Here is a 12,139-nt window from a genome sequence, read left to right as displayed (position 1 = left end):
TATATTGGAAATTGTTTATCTATATAGGTTATGAACTGAACTTCAATAATTAGTAGCAAATCGCATGATTGTCCAAAAATAGCGAAACAAAGTTTGTTGGGTTCGCATAAATGTCGCCTACCTGTTAGTACAGTTGGTTCACCGTTAGTGGTCAGGATGGTAGGCTCATAAGCTTGAAGTAGAAGCTTAGCGGTGTATCGATCCTTAATTGCAAGATTTGTTGGGACAAACCGACGATTACTTTAGTTTTGAAATCGTTACCGTAGGTTCCTTAGGCATGTATATACTTGCTGTACTGATGATAATCATAGAACGAGTCGTTAGAGGACGTAGTTGTTATCCTTGCTTTATCATAAACTGACATTAGGAGTATGAATATCCGTAGTCATTGTAAGAATATAGGACACGGTCATACTTGTTAGTAGTACTGGTGTATAACTTAGACTTTAGTAGGAAGACCTCGCTTAGTAATGTAATAGAGGTACTTTTGCATTGAGAATTTCTGTTGCCATAGTGTAATCATTGCCTCGTCATTTCATGTAGATCACGAACAGGTAGACTTCGTACTCGTCGGCGATCCGGAGTACGACGAGGTGATCGAGGAGTACGAGGAGGAGCTTTTCACGCAGGAAGGAGACCAGGAGCCTGTTGGTACTGACTTTGCTGACTCGGCAACTGCCCAAGGCAAGCCCCGGTGCATAACCCTATTTTTAAATGATCACTGAATATATTTATATGATATGCATTTACGTTACAGGCATTTTATCGAAACTACATGCATAGATATATCCACCATGAGTCCTACTAGTGCAGGTCGAGTAGCTGCTATGCTCAGGATGTCGGTAGTGTGAGTAACCTGCCGTTACTCGCAAATAGGTGATTACACTATGATATCATGATGAAATAATGGAAAGGAAAAATGGTGACCGGACAGGGATGTGGATTTGGTACTGGTGGGTGTGAGGGGTGGTGTCCTGCGGCCAACAGGGCATAGCTCGGTTACACTTTTTCCCTGTCTGTGTCGATTAAGGACCGGTCGTTGCATATGACTCTAGGCAAGTCACAGACTATTGTCCCGAGCACATACTTGGGTATGGGCGCAGGGAAGACTTGCTGCTCTCTTGTCGCGGATCCGGCTCTTTCCGGACCGACTGATGGGAAGAGGAGGTGGTGGAGGTCCTTGCGCCGCACTGAGTCCGGGATTCAGAGGCGGGGGCTTGGAGTCCAAGTTTGGACGGGGACCTGGACACCCGGGACAAGAGAGTGGTGGGTTAGTCCTGCTTGTGCCTGGGGTACAAGCGGGGCGTGTGTCTTCGGGGCACCCAGCTGGGTACATTGATTCGCGAATCGCCGGGTTATCCGGTACGGCTTGTCTGCGGTTTAGCACCGTAGTAAGAACTGGAAGTGAAAAAGGAGAAGGAACAATATCGATTGCTCAACCCTTGCTTGAAAGTAGAACAGGTGCTTATATAGATTGACTAGATGAAAACTTAATCCGGCTGATGATAATAATGTACCAATAAGGATTCACTATTAGTATTGCTTTTTGCTAAAAGAGAACCAGCAACCATAAAGCCTAGCATATTCCTTGGAGTCGGGAAAGTATTCCCACTGATCGGATAAGTCTTGCGAGTACATTGTGTACTCAGGGTTTATTTACCCCTATTGCAGGTGATGCTTGAGGAGTTCCTTGTGTGGAGGATCCATCTGGTGGGCTCAGACGGAATCCTCGTTATCTTATCGCTAGATGTTATCTTTTAATATTCCGCTGTTTATCATTCCGCACTCTGTATTTGGTATTGTAATAATGTACTTTGAAGAAACTCTAATGTATGAGATGGACTGGTGTTGTAACTCGTTTTCATTATTGGATCCTTGGGATAAATGTGGAGCTTTCGGGTTCTCCCTCGGGGTGTGCCCGACGGATACCGCTCGTGGTAGTGGCTTTCGGGGTGCTTAGTGTCTGGTGGAAGACGAGCGCTCCGTAAGTACGCTATTCCGGGTGGTTCTACCACAGTTGGTACCAGAGCCAATAATGGTCATGAGTTCCTCACTCTGTTACAAAACTAAAAGTTTGACCAACAAAGGTTTTGCGAAAAGTAGGATGCGATTAAGTTAAGTTATATAAGTATAAGCCCTAGCTATATGGTGTATCTAGGATAGCGGCACTGGTTTTATCTAATCAGTTTTCTGCAGGAACACTGACTTACGTTGCGTAAGAAATCGCTTAGTATACGGAAAGTGAGTGTGCGATGTGCCGAAAATGTTACAAACGCCGCTATATTCCGGCTTGAGGGAACGTATAGGTCGAAGCATGCATCATATAATAGCATCTTACTTGATCTAGGAATCCCCCTTCACGTATAATGAAAGTAGTAAATTGGTAGAACTAACTTAATGAATACTTTAAAAAAAATGTGCTATCATCGCTTTAATCCCTAGATTCTCATCGGATAATCGGAAGGGTGTCCTAATGGATGGTTCGTCTCTCTTACAGATGAATCTGAGGTCCGGACATGGGAGCACCAGTTCGGGAGCGGCCAACGAGGGCCATGGTGATAGTGCTCGGGCTTTTGAGCGTGACAACGAGGGAGCTCGGGAGGTTCCACCTTTGGTTCCTCATCCTTTCCCGCCGCCACCACCGCCTCCGCCGCTGTCCGCCGCGGAGGTCATGGTGGAGTTGTTGGCTGCTCGTCGGGAGTCAGCCGCTGCTCGACAGGAGACTGCTCGTGCCTTGGAGGTTATGGCACAGGCCGTCGCGGGTCTCGCCCGTGGAGGCCCCGGAGGCAACGGTGGGAATGGGGGTGGTGCTCGCCGTCCTGAGGGACAGTCCTCTTATCAGGACTTCCTCAAGACCCACCCGCCCACGTTCACACCGTCGGACGATCCGTTGGAGGCGGAGCACTGGCTTCGCACGCTGGAGCAGAAGTTTCGGCTGCTCGGAGTGGCCAACGAGCAGAAGGTGCACTTTGCGTCCCAACAGCTTTTGGGGTCCGCAGGTGCCTGGTGGGAGACTTTCCAGGCCGCGGAGCTGCCGGATCACCCGGCAACGTGGCCGGAGTTCTCCGCCGCCTTCCGCGAGTTCTTCATACCGGCTGGCGTTATCCACCAGAAGGTGACCGAGTTCATGGAGTTGCGTCAGGGAAGCGGGACGGTAATGGAGTATGTGAATCAGTTCAACCACTTGGCTCAGTATGCTGGTAGTCAGGTGGACACGGATGACAAGAAGAAGGATCGTTTCTTTCGTGGTCTCACTCCTGCTCTACAGGAGAAACTGTACCTGGGAAACTATCAGACCTTTGGGGCTCTGATGAACGCCGCCATTGCTCTTGAGGGTTTTCAGCGGGCATCTCAGGCGGATTGGAAGCGGAGGAGGGTGGCAGCTGGATCCTCCAGCCACCCTCATACTCAGAAGGTGCAAATTGTTAGGCGGGGGCCCTATCAACCATCCGGCGGGCCTCCGTTCCGGTCACCCCAGCAGACATCACATACTTCTGCTACTCAGTACAAGGCATCTCAGCAGCAGGTGCAGCCCCAGCAGACTCAGGGACAGCAGGTCCCACCTCGTCAGGGATTCGGGAACAAGCCTGGTGCTTGTTTCAAGTGTGGCAAGGAGGGCCACTATGCCAGGGAGTGTCCTCAGCAGCAGACAGTTCAGCCGTCTCAGCCGTCTGCAAATTCCAGGCTCGTTAAGAGGACTTTCATCAAGAGAAAGGTGCCCAGCAGATCTGGTCAGGTGCACTTCACGGATGCTCAGCAGGTTGTGCATCAGGAGACAGTTATGGCTGGTATGTTTACCATCGAATCCCATCCAGCTTTGGTGTTGTTTGATTCTGGTGCATCGCATTCCTTTATGAGCATGGGGTTTGTAGAGCAGCACAACTTATCACTTGTGGCTATACCGTATGCCTATAAGATCCGTACTGCGGGTTCTCAGATGTTTATCAATACCCGTACGGATACTGTAAGTTTGGTATTAGCCACCCACACTTACCGTCTACAGTTCATGATAATGCCTGGGCAAGGCATTGATGTTATTCTTGGGATGAACTGGTTGCGGGTGTATGGGGTAGTATTGGATATGAAGAGAAGAAGTGTAGAGTTACGGCTTCCGTCTTCTGAGGACAGGATGTCTCTCATCATACCCTCAGAACCGGTCTTACCTGTTGCTGCCCTTGCTGAAGCCGTTCCTAATCTTACCTCCATTCCAATAGTATGTGAGTTCCCAGATGTTTTCCCTGAAGATCTTCCTGGATTGCCACCGGACCGTGAGGTAGAATTCTCTATTGAGCTTGAGCCTGGTACTGCTCCTATCTCCAGACGTCCGTACCGCATGGCCCCAAGAGAACTAGCAGAAATGAAGAAGCAACTGGAGGAGTTGATGGACAAGGGTTTCATCCGCCCAAGTTCTTCACCATGGGGTTGCCCAGCGATTTTCGTGAAGAAGAAGGATGGCACCCTGCGGATGTGTGTGGATTACCGTCCCCTCAATGCGGTAACAGTTAAGAACAAGTATCCCTTGCCCCGCATTGATACTTTGTTTGATCAGTTAGCTGGTGCCATGGTGTTCTCGAAGATAGATCTCCGATCGGGCTATCACCAGATCAAGATCAGGCCCCAGGATATACCAAGGACAGCTTTCTCTACTAGGTATGGGCTATATGAATACCTAGTGATGTCTTTCGGCCTCACCAATGCCCTGGCCTTCTTCATGTACCTGATGAACTCAGTTTTTATGCCGGAGCTAGATAAGTTTGTGGTAGTTTTCATTGATGACATCTTAATCTATTCCAAGAATGAGAAAGAGCATGCCCATCTCCTCCGGATAATACTGACTCGGCTAAGGGAGCACCAGCTGTATGCTAAATTCAGCAAGTGCGAGTTTTGGCTTGATCGAGTGCAGTTTTTGGGACATGTGTTGACACCTGAGGGCGTGTCTGTGGATCCCAGCAAGGTGCAAGATGTATTAGATTGGAAGTCTCCAAGGTCTGTGCACCAGATCCGCCAGTTCCTTGGACTAGCTGGATACTATCGACGCTTCATCCCTGATTTCTCCAAGATAGCCCAGCCCATGACTAAGCTGCTCCAGAAAGAAGCTATGTTTGTTTGGAGTCCAGCTTGTGAAGAAGCCTTTCAGTCCCTGAAGACTTTTCTGACCACTGCTCCTGTATTGGCTCAACCCGATATTGAGAGGCCCTTTGATGTTTACTGTGATGCCTCGAAGACGGGATTGGGGTGTGTGCTTATGCAAGAAGGGCGTGTGATAGCTTATGCTTCGCGCCAACTAAAGAAGCACGAGGTGAACTACCCTACCCATGATTTAGAGCTAGCTGCTGTAGTTCACTCTCTGAAGATTTGGAGGCAGTATTTGTTGGGCAACAAAGTACATATCTTCACTGACCACAAGAGCCTTAAGTATATTTTCACTCAGTCTGAGTTGAACATGAGACAAAGGAGATGGTTAGAGTTGATCAAGGATTATGATTTGGAAGTCCACTATCATCCAGGAAAAGCTAATGTGGTGGCTGATGCTTTGAGTCGTAAGTCGCATCAGGTTGAGGAAATACCCTTGTCACTCCACCACACTGAGGTGCTAGCTCATATTGCTTTAACCTCAGAATTACTGGAGCAAATTATTCAGGAACAGAAGGAAGACCACGAAGAGATTCCTCACATCAAGAAGTTACTAGCAGAAGGGCGTGATCCTCATTTTAGCATTGATGAGCAGGGAGTCGTGAGATACAAGGATAGACTGGTAGTTCCATCCAATGAAGAGTTGAAAAGGAAGATTTTGCAAGAAGGCCATCATTCCAAGCTGTCTATCCACCCTGGTAGCAACAAGATGTATCATGATCTGCGCAGGCTGTACTGGTGGTCATACATGAAGCAAGATATCACCCAGTTCGTTGCGGAATGTGATACTTGTGGCAGAGTCAAGGCAGATCATATGCGTACTCCGGGATATCTGCAGCCCTTGCCCATTCCTGTTTGGAAATGGGAGGATATTTCCCTAGATTTCATTGTGGGTTTACCCCGCACCTCCTCTGGTTTTGATTCTATTTGGGTCATCGTGGATCGTCTCACCAAGTCTGCCCACTTCCTTCCAGTGGACACTAGATACAATGCAAAGAAGTATGCGGAGTTATACTTTGATCGGATTGTGACCCTACATGGAGTTCCTCTCACCATCATCTCGGATAGAGGGTCAGTTTTCGTCTCTCGTTTCTGGGAGAAACTCCAGGAGTGTTTGGGTACTCGCCTTCTCAGGAGCTCGGCATACCACCCACAGATAGATGGTCAAACTGAGAGGGTGAACTAGGTGCTCGAGGATATGCTGCGGGCTTGTACAATCTCTTTTCCTGAGAGGTGGGATCAGTGTTTGAAGCTGGCCGAATTTTCTTATAACAACAGCTATCAGGAGAGTATCCGTATGGCACCATTTGAAGCTTTATATGGACAGAAGTGTAGGACACCACTAAACTGGGTTGAAGTAGGAGACCGTGGGTACTTCAGGCCTGATTTCATAAAGGAGGCTCGAGAGAAAGTAAATATTATTCGTGAACACTTGAAGTCAGCTCAGAGTAGATAGAAGGCTTACGCAGACAAACGAAGAAGGCCTTTAGAATTTGCAGTTGGAGATTTTGTGTACCTCAAGGTATCTCCTATGAGAGGAGTACATCGGTTTGGTGTCCATGGCAAGTTAGCCCCTCGGTATGTGGGTCCATACAAGGTGTTGCAGCAGTGTGGTCCCGTTGCTTATCGTCTCCAACTCCCTGAAATTCTCTCGGCAGTTCACAATGTATTTCACGTCTCGCAACTGAAGAAATGCCTACGAGTTCCTGAAGAATCTGTGGAAATAGAAGGACTTCCGCTCCAACCTGATCTGTCCTATGTGGAACATCCTATAAAAATCTTGGATGAGAAGGAGAGAGTGACCAGGAACAGGGTGATAAAGTTTTACAAGGTACAATGGCAAAACCATTCAGAGGACGAGGCCACCTGGGAGCAAGAGAACTACTTAACAAAGCATTACCCCCATCTCCTCTCTGGGCCAGATAGTTAGTTTTGTGCAAAATGTACTCCATACCTTTTCTCACTAGGCACATGAAATCTCGGGTCGAGATTTTGTTTTAGGGGGGTAGATTTGTAACACCCTGGTGTTATATTGTAACGTTTTGCTGAAACATTTCGCAAGCATCTGATTTATGTGCATTGGTGTAAGATAGGCTTTATAATCCATATTTGGCTTGGAAACATGTTTACGAAACGGGAAAGCACAAGGTTATGTTTCGTGTCACATAACGTGTTTATTACCTTAATCGAATTATTGTTAACGCTAAATGGTGTAAAACGTTTCGTGAATGATGATAAAAAGGTTGCGGCCGATAACATTGGATGGCTAGCGCGTACGTCCCGGGGGTCGGGTTTGGTGATTCGACGCGAAACCTTTCTAATCGACGTCCTCCGCGTAAGTATTCGAAGTGGTCGACGAAGCCATCTTCGGCATTAGTTGTAGAACAATTGGTCTAAGAAGGAGAGCAATGTCGCGACTGATGGTGACGGCTAGGTGTACCCATATTCGCATCGAGAAATTAGATTAACGATTGGAACATGGCGTACGCATTGTCGAGCTGCTTTAAAAGTCGTGCACATCACCTGGCTGGGCGCTGGGCGCGGTCACCACCCGGTCGGCTTGCCAGCGCGCTGTGCCGCGCGGGCCTGAGCTACTGCCGCGCTCGGCTGGGCTGACGACGCCGTTCACTCGCACGCCCCGCGCGTCTTGACCCTCTGCCTGGCTGCTGCCCGCCTGCGCGCTCTACCTCGCTGCTGCTCGCCTCGCCAACCGATGTGTCGCGCTCGGACCGCCGGCCGTGCTCTGCCTGCCTTGCCCTGCCCCCGCTGTGGCCGTGGTCGGTCGGGGTCCCGCGTCCGCGTCGCTAGCGGCTGCGCTCGGTACCCCCAGTTGACCCCTTGGCCGCCTGCGCGTTTAGAAACCTGCCGCTGCGCTGTCGCCTCGGCGTCGCGTCCGCCGTGTCTTTTTCTGGCGCTGTCCGCAGACATGCCATGCCATGGCTCGTCGTTGCTGCTGCGGCCGTGCGAACGGCTGTCAGGAGCACGCCCTGGAGTTCCCCATGGCCAGGCAAGTCAGTACCGAGCGTTGACGTTGCTGGTGAGCCATACCGCGACGGGACCTCCTCTGTATCCGTTGTCTCCTAGCCGTCGCGACCTTTTCTTCCAATTCGCCGTAGTGGGTGCACCATTTTCAAATTGACGTTGCTTGCAGCTCCGTTAGACAGCCGGTCATCTAGCCTACCCCACTGCGCTGCCATTCTCGACTCACTGCGCTTCAATTTTGGACTACCGCGCCACCGGGTCCATAAGGCCGTGCCGACGCCCTCTAGCGGCGAGCCAGTCCCGCAGTGCGCCTCGTGGCGATTCAGTGCACCCACAGACTCGCCATGTCCTCCTGAGCACCCCGCGCACCTCAGTCCTAGCATAGCAGCAGGCCAGCCCCACCGCCACGGTAGTGCCCCCGTCGGTCATCACCGCACCGCCGCGAGCTCACGTGGCCAGCTTTGCTCAGACCGCCTCCAACCTAACCGTCAACGCAGGGGTGTCGGTGAGTGCTCCCTGGGGCTCGCTAGCTCGTGCGCTGGCCTCGCTTTCGATGGTGCTCACGGGAACGCGCTCGCTCTTGCAGGTCAGGAGTCACCGCCGGGGAGGGAGGTTGTGCCTGCATCTCTGCTCGTCGCGTCGCCTCCAGTAGCTTCTACGTGCTATCCAGGTACCTATCGACCCCTTAGGTAGGCTGTAGGGGTTCAGGTGAGGCCGGCGTGGTCGCCCGGTGCCGTGCCGTCGCGCCGGTGCGCGCCCTGGGGGGGCCAGGGACCTCCTCGCGGTGAAGAAGAGGAGGTGGGAGGGTGCTGGTGTAAAATGGTAGAGTAGAGAAACAGTACCGTAGAGCCCGTAGTAAATGCCGAGTTCGTCGGGGGTGTTCGTGCAAGTTTTACCGCGCGCGCAGGCTTTTCCCTTCGCGGGCCGTTGGCCATCTGGGCCGCGCCTCCGCGTGGGCCGCGCGCCTGGCTGCTGTCACGCGCGGGCGGGATGGCGAGTTGGGTCGGGCCGCGCGTCGTGGGCTGGTCAGGGAGGTTTTTGTTTTCTCCATTTCATTATATTGGAAATTGTTTATCTATATAGGTTATGAACTGAACTTCAATAATTAGTAGCAAATCGCATGATTGTCCAAAAATAGCGAAACAAAGTTTGTTGGGTTCGCATAAATGTCGCCTACCTGTTAGTACAGTTGGTTCACCGTTAGTGGTCAGGATGGTAGGCTCATAAGCTTGAAGTAGAAGCTTAGCGGTATATCGATCCTTAATTGCAAGATTTGTTGGGACAAACCGACGATTACTTTAGTTTTGAAATCGTTACCGTAGGTTCCTTAGGCATGTATATACTTGCTGTACTGATGATAATCATAGAACGAGTCGTTAGAGGACGTAGTTGTTATCCTTGCTTTATCATAAACTGACATTAGGAGTATGAATATCCGTAGTCATTGTAAGAATATAGGACACGGTCATACTTGTTAGTAGTACTGGTGTATAACTTAGACTTTAGTAGGAAGACCTCGCTTAGTAATGTAATAGAGGTACTTTTGCATTGAGAATTTCTGTTGCCATAGTGTAATCATTGCCTCGTCATTTCATGTAGATCACGAACAGGTAGACTTCGTACTCGTCGGCGATCCGGAGTACGACGAGGTGATCGAGGAGTACGAGGAGGAGCTTTTCACGCAGGAAGGAGACCAGGAGCCTGTTGGTACTGACTTTGCTGACTCGGCAACTGCCCAAGGCAAGCCCCGGTGCATAACCCTATTTTTAAATGATCACTGAATATATTTATATGATATGCATTTACGTTACAGGCATTTTATCGAAACTACATGCATAGATATATCCACCATGAGTCCTACTAGTGTAGGTCGAGTAGCTGCTATGCTCAGGATGTCGGTAGTGTGAGTAACCTGCCGTTACTCGCAAATAGGTGATTACACTATGATATCATGATGAAATAATGGAAAGGAAAAATGGTGACCGGACAGGGATGTGGATTTGGTACTGGTGGGTGTGAGGGGTGGTGTCCTGCGGCCAACAGGGCATAGCTCGGTTACACTTTTTCCCTGTCTGTGTCGATTAAGGACCGGTCGTTGCATATGACTCTAGGCAAGTCACAGACTATTGTCCCGAGCACATACTTGGGTATGGGCGCAGGGAAGACTTGCTGCTCTCTTGTCGCGGATCCGGCTCTTTCTGGACCGACTGATGGGAAGAGGAGGTGGTGGAGGTCCTTGCGCCGCACTGAGTCCGGGATTCAGAGGCGGGGGCTTGGAGTCCAAGTTTGGACGGGGACCTGGACACCCGGGACAAGAGAGTGGTGGGTTAGTCCTGCTTGTGCCTGGGGTACAAGCGGGGCGTGTGTCTTCGGGGCACCCAGCTGGGTACATTGATTCGCGAATCGCCGGGTTATCCGGTACGGCTTGTCTGCGGTTTAGCACCGTAGTAAGAACTGGAAGTGAAAAAGGAGAAGGAACAATATCGATTGCTCAACCCTTGCTTGAAAGTAGAACAGGTGCTTATATAGATTGACTAGATGAAAACTTAATCCGGCTGATGATAATAATGTACCAATAAGGATTCACTATTAGTATTGCTTTTTGCTAAAAGAGAACCAGCAACCATAAAGCCTAGCATATTCCTTGGAGTCGGGAAAGTATTCCCACTGATCGGATAAATCTTGCGAGTACATTGTGTACTCAGGGTTTATTTACCCCTATTGCAGGTGATGCTTGAGGAGTTCCTTGTGTGGAGGATCCATCTGGTGGGCTCAGACGGAATCCTCGTTATCTTATCGCTAGATGTTATCTTTTAATATTCCGCTGTTTATCATTCCGCACTCTGTATTTGGTATTGTAATAATGTACTTTGAAGAAACTCTAATGTATGAGATGGACTGGTGTTGTAACTCGTTTTCATTATTGGATCCTTGGGATAAATGTGGAGCTTTCAGGTTCTCCCTCGGGGTGTGCCCGACGGATACCGCTCGTGGTAGTGGCTTTCGGGGTGCTTAGTGTCTGGTGGAAGACGAGCGCTCCGTAAGTACGCTATTCCGGGTGGTTCTGCCACAACAGACATGAGTTTTTATCTAGGTTCGGCCGCCAAGAAGGCGTAATACCTACGTCCCGCGTCTGATTTGTATTGCTGTATGTTAATGAAAGATGTCTTTTTAGAGGGGTCCCCTGCCCGCCTTATATAGTCCGAGGGGCAGGGTTACAGATCTGGAAACTAATCCTAGTCAGTTACAATTGCCATATGTGGCCGGATAAGGATTCCTATTCTAACCGACCAGGATCCTGCTTGGTCGCCAAATCCGTCTTGATTCCTTATGCGGGACTCCGATCAGGCTAACTGGGCCGCACATCATCTTTCGAGTGAACTGAAACCATCGATCCGGGCCAGCCCAAGCTTAGCCGTAAGGGTATAGGGGTTAATACCTCCACAGCTAGTCCCCGAGCATCATGTATTATGCTGTGACACGCCATTTTAACCTTCTCCGACAAGCGAGGCTTGAATCCTTGACGCCTCTGACCACCGTCATCACCGGAGAAGTAGGTTGTCCGAAGAATGTATGGTGCTCTTAAGAAAAAAGAAAAAGATTTCTGTCCTAAGAAGTGTGCCCACTTGTATTTCTGAAAAGAAATATAAGTGGTCTTGAAGCATAGCGTCCTTAAACATCAGAAGCATAGGGGTCGAAAAACAAACACATTCACCGCAAGGTGAAGTGTGCCCACTTAGTCCCCGAGCCTGGTAGTAGGTGACGTAGGCACGTGGTGCCAGGGTCTAAAAAGAAATTCCGCTGAAGTTAAGAATCCAATTGCCGTACAAGCAAAACAAGATACACCGGCAGGTGCATCGTACCGACGTAGTCCCCGAGCTTGCTGGAAGGCGAAGTATGAGCCTTGTAGCAAGGTCCAAATAAATGTCTCTCATCTGTATGTGAGTACAAATCACATGTAGCCGAGGAGAGCAAAACTATAAGAAGTTATCGGGAGAGTCCCCGAGCACAGCGGTGGTCATAG

At 49.7% G+C, this 12,139-nt stretch overlaps 1 long non-coding RNA gene across 1 annotated transcript; it reads left to right on the top strand.

Moving 5' to 3' along the window:
• The first annotated feature begins 447 nt into the window (after positions 1-447).
• LOC136502630 (uncharacterized) lies at positions 448-11,019 on the top strand. Its single transcript, XR_010770646.1, has 3 exons — positions 448-684; positions 9,715-9,855; positions 10,843-11,019. It is a non-coding gene; the product is annotated as an uncharacterized lncRNA (long non-coding RNA).
• The last annotated feature ends 1,120 nt before the right edge of the window (positions 11,020-12,139 follow it).

Source organism: Miscanthus floridulus, chromosome 14 (genome assembly GCF_019320115.1).
Source record: "Miscanthus floridulus cultivar M001 chromosome 14, ASM1932011v1, whole genome shotgun sequence".
Taxonomy (NCBI): Eukaryota; Viridiplantae; Streptophyta; class Magnoliopsida; order Poales; family Poaceae; genus Miscanthus; species Miscanthus floridulus.
The sequence above is the reverse complement of the archived record's forward strand: the minus strand, read 5'-3'. Positions and strand labels throughout refer to the sequence as shown.